The 12,800-nt window shown below is 36.5% G+C and overlaps 1 protein-coding gene and 1 long non-coding RNA gene across 4 annotated transcripts in view; one reads left to right on the forward strand and one right to left on the reverse strand.

Moving 5' to 3' along the window:
- Kcnd2 (potassium voltage-gated channel subfamily D member 2) overlaps positions 1-12,800 on the forward strand; it is a 500,916-nt gene that overhangs the window by 71,403 nt on the left and 416,713 nt on the right. The gene's annotated exons all lie outside the window — the stretch shown is intronic.
- LOC116098616 overlaps positions 7,219-12,800 on the reverse strand; it is a 30,085-nt gene continuing 24,503 nt past the window's right edge. For 2 of the 3 annotated variants that reach the window (XR_004121893.1, XR_004121894.1), the window contains 2 exons: positions 8,683-8,742; positions 7,219-7,661 (listed from right to left, as the gene is read on the reverse strand). This is a non-coding gene — a long non-coding RNA (uncharacterized LOC116098616). Of the gene's footprint in view, positions 7,662-8,682; positions 8,919-12,800 lie in introns of all 3 variants that reach the window. The other variant, XR_004121892.1, reaches the window with a different exon arrangement.

Genomic DNA, 12,800 nt, shown 5'->3' on the forward strand with positions numbered 1-12,800 from the left:
GTTTAGTGAGTTATAATAATTTTGTGAATGTTTAGGAGTCCTCTAATAGATGCTTAATTGGATTCAAAGTGAGGTTATTCAGTCATGTGTTCCCCTTTGTAAATTTTCAGTAGTTATTGTGAAGTTGATGGTTAGATTTAGGCAGGGTTGTAATTTTGCCTAGTAAAAAAGGCAGAGGGGTATTGAATAATATGTGGGATCAGTAGATTAAAAAGACAGATAGCAATAGATCCTCCATATAGTTGACATCCTGGAGCAAAGGAGCATCAAAGAAGGGAGATAATGGTTAAACACAGGATGTAGGTGTGTTTGAGCCTTATTGATAATTTTTAATTGGGGGAAGAAAAGACTTTAAGTTGATTAGCTCAGGTAAAGTGACTAATAAGACGTTTAGAGACAAAAAATGTCAAGAACAAGGTAGGTTTACAAGGTAGGTTTTATACATTGAAATTTTCAATAATTATGTCATAAGTCATATAGAGAGAGTGGCAGTTCAGACAGGGGACAAGATAGTTGAGAATTAGAGAGAGTTGATTGCAAGATCACAAAATGGCTGCAGAAATGAATGTAATGCAGTATAGAATTTAATAATAGGGGTTTGAAAATTAGGGTTTACAGAGAGGAAGGAAGGAGACGGCTCAGAAATGATCCCAACAAAGGAAGTGGCCATCTGTCAGTGTGGCCTCTAAAGTAACAGACCATTGTTTATGAGAGTCGTAAACTTTATTATGTCTTTCATAATGTAGGAACTCATTAAATAATGATAACTGCTCTGTCCATGTGTTGCTGTATATAGTGGAGAATTGCTTCATGCACAGGTGTAGTAAACATATAGGGTGTGAAAAGCTTCCGAGAGAATTATGTGTTCAAATTAATACAGACAGATAAGGAGGAGAGTGGGATTTCTTTATTACACTACAGCATATGAATTCAGTTCCTCACTGGAGTGTTTCCTTCCTGACGTTGGTGAAAAATAATTCATAAAGTTTCTGTGATGGCTAGTAAAGCACTTGACACAGAGTGATCCTTCAATTGATATTAGTTTCTCCTCTCAAAGTAGAAATTCAAGTACTAAATGTATTTATAGGGCTCTGTAACAAAGGCAGACATCTGAAGCAAAGCATTTCTATATTTATCATTGATTCATGATTCATGAATGCATTTCTATACCAGTTGTGTTTTATTTCCATAACTAGAGTTTCTGTTCCTGAACAAGTAGATATTTTCTTCTTCAGTTTTGCCCTTATATTGTTTATCACAACACAGGGAACATCAATACAAAGAAAATCTTAACTTTACCACTCTCTTATATGGTATACACAAAAGTGTACTTTAACTTCTGCTGAACATTTTAAAAATTAAAAATATAATTAGCAATATCATTGCCTATAAAGACAAGAGGTTAGTGATTATATATTCCATAAATGATACAATGCTGAATGACCAATAATGTCAATCACAAAATATATTTTATAATAAACTACACCTAGATTGAATGAATGTTACAAAGTTATTTATAGTAGAGATGAATTGAAAATAATTAATGTTTTCCTTCTTATGTGACCAATGCCAGGAATAAAAAAATGAAAAGGAAAAAAATACAGTATAAAAGTCATATATTTGTCCAAAGGCTTAGCAGCAGTCTATGTGGCCACAGAGGCTCCTAGGTACTCTGCTCTTCCTGTAGAATCTTCATGCCTGTGTAATCCTTATCATGTGGCCAGCAGAAAAGTACAAAGAAAATTCATGGGTGATTACAAAACATTTCAGACAAGTTTCAAAATATTGAACGCAGTGTTTGCCTACATGCTGTGAGCTAGAGGTATCCAGGTGTCACCAACCAGATGCAAATGAAGCTGGAACATACTAAAATAGAAAATGACAGCTTATGGACCAGCTAGCCAGTCTATTCCAGAATGGATATATAACTAGAAGTCTACTTAGAAGTGATAGAGATGCAGTTGTACTATCCGGATACCGAGACTAGGTAGATCTTTCTAAACAGTGGGCTTTAAGATAGTCACAGTGCTTTAAATCTGGAGCACCATCAACTTAGCCTTGAAGCATTTTACTTGTTACAAAAGCATTCCTCACATTTCTCCTGAGAACAAATAACAGCAAGAGTGGGAATGAGGCTCTAGGACATTCCAACAGAAGAACTTGTTTGAAGGAGATTTCAGCTTTAAGTGGTGAAGCATAGGACACTAATGTATACAGAAAAAGAATTGAATACTAGATTAATTAACAGGATAAATGCTTGGAAATTATGTTTGAGTTATGCTATATTTAAAATGAGATTAATACACTTAATCATAGTTACAATTAATGTTTATTATGTCTTAGTTCTTTTTCTATTGTGACCAAATACTCATGAAGAAGCAATTTGATGGAGAAAAGGTTTACTCTGTATTACAGTTCAAGGGGCTATAACATTTTTAATTGTGGGAAAGACATGGTAGAAGGAGCAGAAGCATGGTTAGTCACATCAGGATGCATAAACAGGAAATGTAGCTGTGATTTCTATCATCTATCTATCTATCTACCCACTTCTCTATCTATCTATCATCTATCTATCATCTATCTATCTATCTATCTATCTATCTATCTATCTATCTATCTATCTATCTATCTATCTACCTATCTGTCTATCTATCTATCTATCTATCTATCTATCTATCTATCTATCTATCTATATCATCTATTCATTTACTTACCTAGTTATCACCCCAAACCCTGCCCCTAGTAATGCAGTTGCTCCAACAATGTTTTACCTTCTAAAGAAGTGATTCTGAACCTGTGGGTCATAACTCTCTGGGATCACTTCTCAGATACTCTGCATATCACATATTTATAGTACTACTTATAACAGTAGAAAATTACAGTTGTGAAGTAGCAGTGAAATAACTGTGGTTGGGGTTACCACAACTTGAAGAACTGTCTCAGAAATAAGGACAGTGTCTCAGAATAAAGAAAGATGAGAACAGCTTTTTTAAAGGTTTCAGAAATTCCCATCAACAGTGGAACATGTGTTCTAGTACATAACCGTATGGAACAGGTGAATATAACAATAAAAGCAAACAATGTATATGTTACTGAGCTACACAGTTTTAATTTTCATTTAGTATTACATTCACTGGACTGCTCATGCAATATAAAGCGTGATGTGCTTATTGCCCTGCAAGTGTTTGTACCTCAACTATCTCCAAACTTCACTAGTAAATTCATAAAGTCTTTGGAGTTGCAAGGAATTTTTGACCCAAGATTGTCCAAGGATGTAGTATCTGTTACTTGTCTATTGCTATGTGATAAAACGCTATGACAGATTATTGCATAAAGCAGAAAATTTATATTTTTTAATTAATTTTTTTATTTATTGGCTTTACATCTTGCTCAATTCCCCATTCTGGTCACCTCCTCACACAATCCTTCCTCATAGCCCCTTCCCTTCTCCTCTGAGTGGGTGGGGCTTCCTGGGTATCCCCCAACCCTGGCACTTTAAGTCTCTGTAATGGTAGGTGCTTCCTCTCCCACTGATGCCAGACGAGGCAGCCCAGCTATGTATGTATGTATGTATCCCACATACAGGCAACAGCTTTGGGGATAGCCCCCACTCCAGTTGTTTGGGACCCACATGAAGGTAAAGCTGCAAATCTACATATGAGTGGAGAGGCCTAATTCCAGCCTATATATGTTCTTTGGTTAGTGATTCAGGCTCTGAGAGTCCAAGGGTCCAGGTAAGTTGACTCTGTTGGTCTTCCCATGGAGTCCTTATTCCCTTTGGGGCCCATAATCCTTCCTTATTCTTTCATAAGAGTCCCTAAGCTCCATACACTGTTTGGCTGTGGGCATTTATATCTGTGTGTATCAGCTGGTGGGTGGAGCCACTCAGTGGAAATGTGTTCCTGTCATGCATGTCCTTTTGGGAGTAGGTTAGCTCACTTAGGATGATATTCTCGAGTTCCATCCATTTGCCTGCAAAATTCACAATTTATTTTTTTAAATAGCTGAATAGTATTCCATTGTGGAGATGTACCACATTTTCTTTATCCATTCTTCATTTGAAGGACATCTAGGTTGTTTCCAGTTTCTGGCTATTACAAATAAAGCTAGCATGAACATAGTTGAGCAAGTATGTTTGTGAGATGTTGGAGCATCTTTTGGGTATATGCCCAAGATCTGACAGAGGCCTAATATCCAAAATTTGCAAAGAAGTTAGACACCAAACCCAAATAACCCAATTAAAACTGGGGTACTGAACTCAACAGAGAATTCTCAACAGAGAATCTCGAATGGTTGAGAAGCAATTAAAGAAATATTCAAAGTCCTCAGTCGTCAGGGAAATGCAATTCAAAACAACTTTGACATTCCATCTTATTTATACCCATCATAAAAGCTAAGATCAAAAAATTCAGTAGCACATACTGTCAAGGGCAATACTCCTCCACTGCTGGGAGGAATGCAAACTTGTACAACCACTTTAGAAATGAATTTGCATTTTCTCAGAAAACTGGAAATAGTTCTACCTCAAGACCAAACTATACTACTCCTGGGCATTTACCCAAAAGATGCTCCAACATCTCTCAGAGTTTATTTTGTCTTACAGTTACAGAGGGAGGAGAGGCCATCACAGTGGTTCAGAGGAATGGCAGCAATTGACAGGCATGGCAGCAAGAGTAGGAAGCTGTGAGATTGCATCTTTAATTGAAAGCTGAATGCACAGAGCCAACTGGAAATGATGCAAGGTTTGAAATTCCCACACCCCACCTCAAGTGAGATACTTCCTCCAGTGAGGCTGCACCTCTCCATAGCCTGCAAACAGCACCATCAAGTGGTATATTAGTGTTTTATTGTTGCGAAGAGACACAATGGCCATGGCAATTCTTATAAAAGAAAATATTTAACTGGAGCCGGCTTATAGTTCCGAAGTTTAGTTCAATATTATAATTTCAGAAAGCATGTGGGCACACAAGCAGACATTGTACTGGATATTAAGCTGAGCGTCTACATTGGGATTGGCAGGCAGCAGGTAGAGAGTGCACTACTAGGTCTGGCTTCTGAACCCCCAACACCTACCCCAAGTGACCCACCTCCTCTAACATGGCCTCGCTTATTCCAACAATTCTATCACTTATTCCACTTATTCTATCTATCTCCCAGAAACACCATTCCTTATTAACCTATGGGGACCATTTTGAATCAAACCACCACAAGTGGGAACTCGGTGTTCAAATGCCTGAGCCTGTGGCACCACCACAGCCAAATGATTAACAAAGAAATCACAGTTCACTTTAAATATAGATCTTTGGGAGTGCTTCATAATTTCTGATATTGAACTGTGTTAAAACATATCTTCAGTTGACTTAACTATTTCAACTGAAAGTTCATATCTTATACAGAAGATTATATTGACTATACTGTTTGATTACTCTGCAAGAAAGCATATTTAGATATAGTTTTACAAAACACTGTATCGAAGGTGGCACAGAATTGCGTATACATTAGAAAACAGACCATGGGTACACAGAACAGAAATAGACCATGGAAAGAGCAGACAAACTTAAAGTGCAGCATTGAGAGCCCAGCTGCTGAAGTATCTTCTGCAAGGCAGGGAAACTTATTCCTGGAACAAATAAGGAAAACTAAAGAGAACAGCCTTGAAGCAGCACCTTCATATTTAGCCTCATATTGCATATTCAAGTATTTAATCATATCTCACTTCCTTCCAAAATAGACTTGAGGTTTTATGTGACAAGATGATGTTATAGTAGTGTAGCCTCAAAGATAATGGGGTGGGGCTTAGTGGTGGATTCAGACCAAAATCTATGTAGATCACTAACAGGGAGTAAACATATTTAGGACCAACTTAGCATTTGACAGGTTGGACATTAGGTTACAATGATAAATGACTATTTTCCTTTATTTAGTACTAAGGAGGAATGCATGTATCTTTACATAAGTTTTAATTGCATTATTTTATTTTAGTCTCATTGTGCCTATGTGTGTGTGTGTGTGTGTGTGTGTGTGTGTGTGTGTGTGGTAGGTAGGTAGCTGTGCATGCATGTGACAGAACACATGTGGAGATCAGAAGCCAACTTGAGTGAGTCAGTTTTCTCCTTCTACCAGATGAATTCCAGAGAAAGAAATCGGCCCTTCGTGCTGACTGAAAGTACCTTTACAAGCAGAGCCAACTTTCTGGCTTGGGTCTTTAGTTTTTGTCTGTTCTGCTCTCTGCATGGAACTTAGATGTCAATTGTTTAGTAAAATGATGTTACAAGACTTTGTCTCAAATTCATCCCATAAAAGAACCCCACTTCTGGATCTTGACTCTGTCTGTTGAGTGACACGTGTGTAAGGAAGATGCTTTGTATCCTTAGGAAGCTTACTGTGAATATCAACTGAGTCAGGTAATAAGTACAGCTAATGGTACATGGAGAAACGGGCAATGGGCCAGGTAAAGTATACATCTAACACAGATTAAAAGCCAATTGAGTGGATCTTTCAGTCAAATCTGAAAGAAAGCAAAACCATTATGTACAACTTTAGGCAGACATTTGAGAAGTCCTTTGGAGGGCCTCAAAACAGGTGCCTAAAATTTAGGACTCTTGATGAAAATAGTTAAAATGTGAGGCATGAGTAGTTGAAATGGAGCTAAACTGCATTCAAACGTAATTGGTCATACTGTGTTCACCTGGTGGGATGCATGCCTAACATGTCAGTGGGGAATACTCTTAGAAAAGCAATATTCTATTTCATTTTAATGGTGTTCAAATATATGTCATATAAAGTTGACCACTTTAAACACTTTGAGTTCATATTTTATTATTCAATATATATTTTATGCAACCAACTTCAGAACTCTTGTGCTTCTGAAATTCTGTACCCATTGCAAAACTCACCACATCTACCCTGACCTCGTTCCAAATAAATGATCATTTCACTTTCTTTTAGGTTTCAGGTGGGTGGACTGATTTGTTTCAGTTGTGAATCCCAGGGTGTTCAATACTGTAGCATAGATTTCCTTCTATTTTAAGGGAGAAATGTACATATATACACAACACGTACACATACACACAAACACACGTGCATATATGCACACGCTCATATGTGTGCACGCACACACATGCACGTTTTTCATACATGTGGTCATCATAAAAATTGCACCTGCATACACTGAGGTAGAACATGTCTTGAACTTTCCATGAATCTGATACAAACCTAGGGGAGGAAATTCTTCTTTATTAAGGCAATTCCAGTTTTGTTTTTTTGTTTTTTGTTTTTTGTTTTTTTTTTTTAAATAGGAGCGAGCCGTCATGCTGCTCCTTTGCCACAGGAGTCTCACCACCACATCGCATGTATGTATTCTTCCTCTCCCCGTCAACACTTGAGACGTCGTTATTAGATGCTACCCATAGGGATGCATGAGACCCTGTCATAGTTCTCAGTGTTTCTGATTGTGTTTTCTTAAGGATTGGCAGTGTTCGGATGCTTTCTTTTGTCAAATCCTAGAAGTCCTTTCTTGATACAGGTCATTAGCTCCTTATCCGTTGCAAATATTTTATTCTGTTATATAAACTGCTCTTTTATCCACAGATTGAATCTCACTCCATTCAAAGAAACTTCAGTAGTTGAGATTCATGGTATCAGAAACAGATTTCTTTGTCCTGGGAGAAAATGGGAATATGTTACTGTTTATAGTCATTTCTATTTTAAGGCATCAGTTATGAACGCTCATCTTGATAGTCCTAGCACACATTATGGAGCCTCGCGGCATAGTTAAAGTGTGAAAATTTATCCTTTTCCCTAAGGAAGAGGAAAGTGCATCTTTATGCAAAATTATTTAAGTAGCCTTTTAAAAATGCCTCCCTCCTCTTCTATTCTCAGGCTTTATCAGTGTCCTGTACTTCCTATTAGGTAATCTAGAACACTGGATGAAAAAAAAAGTGATAAAAAATTATTCATTTAGATTTTCCACTGTCATTCATGAAAAGAAAAAAAAAAAGAATACTCGCCATGTCATTTTCAGAGCATGCAGTAAGTACAGCTTTGTTCAAGTCTCAGGAAAGGGGAAGGTTCTTGGTCTCTCCTTCCCACAGGGTCCGGTCTATCTCAAGGTATCCTCCACAGAATGAGAGCGGTGCAGTCATCCTGGGTGAGATAAACCTGCTGGCTGGGTCTCCAAGTAGTGCTCTAGCAACGGTTACCCTGATCGAGAAACCCGATCTTCACACTGTTCTGAATAAGTTGCTTTCAGTAGCATTGAAGTTAGAAAATGTTAGGTTGCTTTTCTGATACGTATAATCTGTAGCTCTGACAAATGGCCTTATTCTTTTTTTTTTCCCAAATCCTCTTTACACCTGTAATCAATATGTTTAGCCCTTGGTACTGCACAATTCCAAACACAATTCAGGCTGTATATGCGAAGCTATAATCCCAAACAACCATTATTCTGTGTGTCAACGCTCTTGACTACAGTCTGTGCTACCTAGAGATAGTATCTGTTTGAAAAGCCTGTGTAACCTAAAGAAGAAAGCCTTCATGTCTGATAATAAAAGGTATTTCTGTCATATACAAATGGTCTGGATCCATTATACAACTGTAATATGCAACCTCAAGGTGTGCTGCTCATAAACAACAGGTGTGTTAATCTCAAATCTGGAAGCAAAATATACGAGATCTACTCACCATCATGGCTGGGTTCTGTTGAGAGTTCTCTTCTGTGTTGCACACTGATGATTTGGCATTCTGTATTCACATGATGGCAGGACAAAAAAAAACAATGAGAGCTTGCAAGAGTCCCTTTGAGGGGATATTAATTTTCTTTACAGAGGCTTCAGTTTCATGACATAACTTCTTCCCAGAGACTTTATCACTTAATACCACCATTTACAGGTGGGAATTCAATATTTGAATTTTATTTTCTGGAGAGACAGGGTAATTTAAACATTTAATTCACAACAAAAATAAAGAAATTATTAAACAGCATAATACTCTATTTTACTTCAAATATGATAAAAGTATTTTTGCATGCTCCACAACACCCTTAACACAATAAAGTAATTGATATAGAGTAATCTAGTATTCCTGAGCTAGTCCAAATAGAAATTGTGGCAGGGCTAACTCTCCTACGAGGCCTTCCATTGAGAATTTCAAGGGAAGATTTTTACCTATATTATTAAAAACATTTATGTTTATTAGTTTTCAAATGACATTAAAAGACTGATGAAGCTGTCAAATTAGAACCATACAAAATGGGCTCATGAGCCTTGATGGAATTATTATGCACTAGACAAAAGCTAATTTATACCTGAGGTAGGAGCACTGGCTACTGCTGTTCACACAAATGAGCTAAGAAGCAGTTTCCCTGATGGAAATGGTGGTGCCAGCAGCCTGCACTGGGGCATGATTGAAACATACCTTCCAGATTCATTGTGAACAAATGCATGGTAAATCTATGTTTCTTGCTAACAAAGAACTCTAAAATCACAAAGAAAGCCATCACCTCTCACTCCTATGCTTTTGAATATTAAGACAGACTGCTTTCCCCATGATGAAGGATGGCTTAATAACATTCCAACCTTTGCATTTTAGAAATATAAGATTTGTGTCTGTGGGTGCACATGTTTGTGTGTGTGTATGTGTATGCATGGATGTCAATACACATGTATTTGAAGTCTAGAGGTTGGTGGTGGGTATCTTTCTTAGCTACTCCCCATCTTGTTGCTTGATTAGGGGTTCTCCGAGAACCTTGATTTTTCAAAATCAGCAGATTGGGGCAGAAAGCCCCAAGGTTCTCTCTCTCTTCCTTTCCAGAACTGATACTATACACATTGGGCACCTGTACAAACACACAAAACTTTGCTAGGGAAAGAGAGTGCTTAACTGTGCCTTTCTGAAATGATTGCACCTGTTTGTTTTGTTGTTGTTGTTGTTGTTGTTGTTGTTTAGCCCAATAAGGTTTATAAGAATTAATGTGTTGACTAGTCACTGCTAGAGTCCCTTAATCCATCACCTCATGTTTTTCTTTACAGGGCATGCTTGATTTGGATTATTTTATTAACTTAGAGTTAGCGGCTCCCTGAGCCTGGTCTTTTCTCAAGGAACATCCCAGTCGAGAAAGAAGCTCTAAGAAAGTTTTATTGAAAAGTATCATGTAGGTTAAATCCTTCCCCTGGTTTCTCTTTGAGCAGCTATTTTAAACCAGGTAGGGCTGTAAATACCTTTCAAGCATCACTGAATAATACATAGAAGATAGATGGCCCCCTTAGACCTGCATTTTTATTATTTATCAGCCACAGTGTTGTTTTACTCTGTTTCACTGTCCTTCATGATGGCTATCAAAAGATACAGGCAAAGGTAATAATATTTACTGCTTATATTATGTACTTCCATTTTAGTTCCTTTATTAGTGCAATGAATAGATATATAAATATTTTATATGCATCCTCACCACATATTAAGTAAATTTGTCTATGTAAGGGATAAAGATTTTAGTAACTTTATAGGACGTTAATAAGTGTCTTCAGAACTTGCAGGTATACAGGATGACATCATTTTATGAGAGAGCTTTATCTGTGTTATCAGTGTAAAAATGACTACGTCATTAAAGCTCTCATCTGTTGCCTTTTTAATTCAGATATTTTAAGTGCTGCTTCCAAGATTATAGGCATAATTTTTATTGAGTGAATGCAGTTCCTTTTCTCAACCAGTTTATTTTATTAAATTGCAAAATTCTGTGCTAATACAATGTTAAGATCGCAGGTGTTCACCTTCATAACTCAGAGACATGAAAAGTTGGGCTTTTCATAACAGCATTAATTTCCCTAGATTTCTGTGCCTTATAATAAAGTGTACTCTTAGAGCACCAACCAGCAATCCAGGAATTATATATAATCAGCGTTAGACAAGTTAATGTTACTGAGAGGATCTAAACTCTCATATTCTCTGATCTGTTTTTAAATTTAAAGACTTCCAGAGCAGTAATGGAAATATGTTGCATTAAATTTCCAGATTTTTATAAAAGAGACAAGAGCAGATCATAAAGATGAAAAACAACAACGTTGATAACAATTATTTTGGAATGATGACGATTTCACCGGAAAGCTTTAAGTCAAATCTGTGAATTTTTAATCAACATACTTGATTTCAAAATGTTTAAACTGGTAGCACATTCGTGTTATTTCTATCTCAGCTTTTAGTCTGTCTCAACATAAGGAAAGAATTCTGTTCCTGTGATGGTCTGTGACTAAACACCTGCTCACAGCCACTGAATATAAAATCAATTGCAAAGACCCAAACTGTTCTTCCCACAAAACATCTACTTTGGAAAAATGCTGACATAAGCAATCGCTCGACTGGTGGGCTAGCTGTAAACATGAGGTCACTTACGAACTGTAACAGCAAAATGAGAGTAGAAAGAAAAATCTATCTTGATCTCACATATTCCTTTGTGCTTTTGTACAAAGATTCAAATTGTATTAGGGAAAAAGAAGTGCTCTGCCATTACTGACTGTATTAAATTCATCTTCCACTAAAGGTTTGTGAAATTATTATCTTCATAAACCTGTACATTTTTACTTTGGGAAAGACGTGTGTTTATGAAATATAGTTTTATGTTATGCTTTATTTAACAAACAAACAACATAGAGTTGAATATTACATCTTGAATAACATAGTATATGATATGTAACGCATATACTAGACTACTTTCACATGTATCTAAAAATTATAAAATCAGAGAATGCATGCATTTACACACACACACACACACACACACTAGATTCAAAGTTTATGATTGCAGGCCCAAACTCTCCAGCATATCCAGCGCACACAGTACAGGTGCGTGTGATAGAACTAAGAACATTATTTAATGATTTTATTTATTGGTACTCGTTCAGAGGCCTGACCCTTGGGTTCAGGCTTATCAGCTTTATATTATTTATTTTTGGAGTCCAGATAAATGTGGACCTAGTTAGGAGTTCCCTTCATTGTGGAATTTGACATGTCCTCAAAATTACCATGGTGAAAAATATTTCTGCTGCAGCCTTCCCTGAACCCTGCCAACTCCTAGTGCTGCATTCTCTTCGCCTTGCCCTATAGCAGTTAAGAGCACTGAGTTACAGCAGCCTTTGGGACTTTGAAAAACTCAGTAAACCTCTTCCTCCTGGAAGTGAACAAGGTATTCTCTATAATCAAGGGTACTGAGTGAATTTCTTATGCTGCCCCACTCTTCTTAAAGCCTATGGATACTTAGAATGCTTTAAAATGGAATTAGAGAGATCTCTACAAGTTGGAAACAGTATATTACAAGGTTAAAACTCCTATAAAGTTAAATTATTGCTAGTATAGTAGTATATAGTAATAAGATAATTATAGAAACTAATAATGAATTGAGGCATACACTTTAGTCTTGCATATTTTAATACAACTAAATCACATATAGATACTTAGGACAATTCTCATTCATTGTTTTGTAATTTTAAAATATAAACTATATTCTAGTTGTTTGACCTTGGACATTGAAAGAACAAAGTGAACTCCACAAGTTTATAATCAACTTTTGATTGAATGTATTTGGGAAAAAAAGTTACATCATTGTTGATATATATCACATAATTATTCCTGGAATGATTGTGTCTGGATTTAATTTGTATTATGGTTCATTTTTGTCATTATTTCCTTAATCATTTATATAGTATTCTATCATATTAGGTATTATAATTTATCTGCAACAATTTATAGTATAAATGAAGTCATAGTGTATATGCGAATATGCTATTTTATGTACCACTCTTGAAAAATAT

This window comes from Mastomys coucha, unplaced genomic scaffold (genome assembly GCF_008632895.1).
Source record: "Mastomys coucha isolate ucsf_1 unplaced genomic scaffold, UCSF_Mcou_1 pScaffold20, whole genome shotgun sequence".
Taxonomy (NCBI): Eukaryota; Metazoa; Chordata; class Mammalia; order Rodentia; family Muridae; genus Mastomys; species Mastomys coucha.